At 65.4% G+C, this 515-nt stretch overlaps 1 protein-coding gene across 2 annotated transcripts in view; it reads right to left on the bottom strand.

The window, feature by feature from the left end:
* The window catches only part of LOC123181151 (ubiquitin C-terminal hydrolase 12), an 8,964-nt gene that overhangs the window by 7,804 nt on the left and 645 nt on the right, over positions 1 to 515 (bottom strand). Inside the window, exon 1 of one of the 2 annotated variants that reach the window (XM_044593389.1) lies at positions 400 to 505. The exons of the other annotated variant lie outside the window; for it this stretch is intronic. The gene's annotated coding sequence lies outside the window, so the exon portion shown is untranslated. Of the gene's footprint in view, positions 1 to 399; positions 506 to 515 lie in introns of those variants that run through there. 2 annotated transcript variants of the gene reach the window in all.

The following is a 515-nucleotide window of genomic DNA, read 5'->3' as shown; positions in this document are numbered from 1 at the left end:
CGAGCACGGGAAGGCGCGGGGCGGCGCGAGGCAGCAACGGCAGGCCGCGGCCACGCTCGGGGCTGCGCGGGACAGGGACGGCAGGCCGCGGCCGAGCTCGGGGCAGCGCAGGCCGGGGCGAGACGGCGTGGCGGCGGGGAGGGAGAGAGCCGGGGGCGAGGGAGGAGGTGGCCGGCGCCGGCGACGAGGTAGAGGGAGGCCGGCGACGGGGGAGCTAGGCCGGCGATGGGGAAGCGAGGCCGGCGACGGGGGAGCAAGGCACGGAGCTGCGAGCGTGCGGGAGTGGGAGAGGAACCTAAGCATCTGATACCATGTTAGGAATGGGCAACTACATTCACGGAAGGGCCAAGGGCCAATAAGTGCAAGAGAGACTATACACATCTAACAAAATTAACAAACCTGTGCTCCCGGAGTTGCCCATGTATAGCTCTGCCCCTTCCTCTTGTCTCCACTTGGTCTGCAAGTGAAATTAATCGTGCCGCCTTCGTGAGGGCACAATGGACAAGATGTCTAAT

Source organism: Triticum aestivum, chromosome 1D (genome assembly GCF_018294505.1).
Source record: "Triticum aestivum cultivar Chinese Spring chromosome 1D, IWGSC CS RefSeq v2.1, whole genome shotgun sequence".
In the NCBI taxonomy this organism is placed as follows: Eukaryota; Viridiplantae; Streptophyta; class Magnoliopsida; order Poales; family Poaceae; genus Triticum; species Triticum aestivum.
The sequence above is the reverse complement of the archived record's forward strand: the minus strand, read 5'-3'. Positions and strand labels throughout refer to the sequence as shown.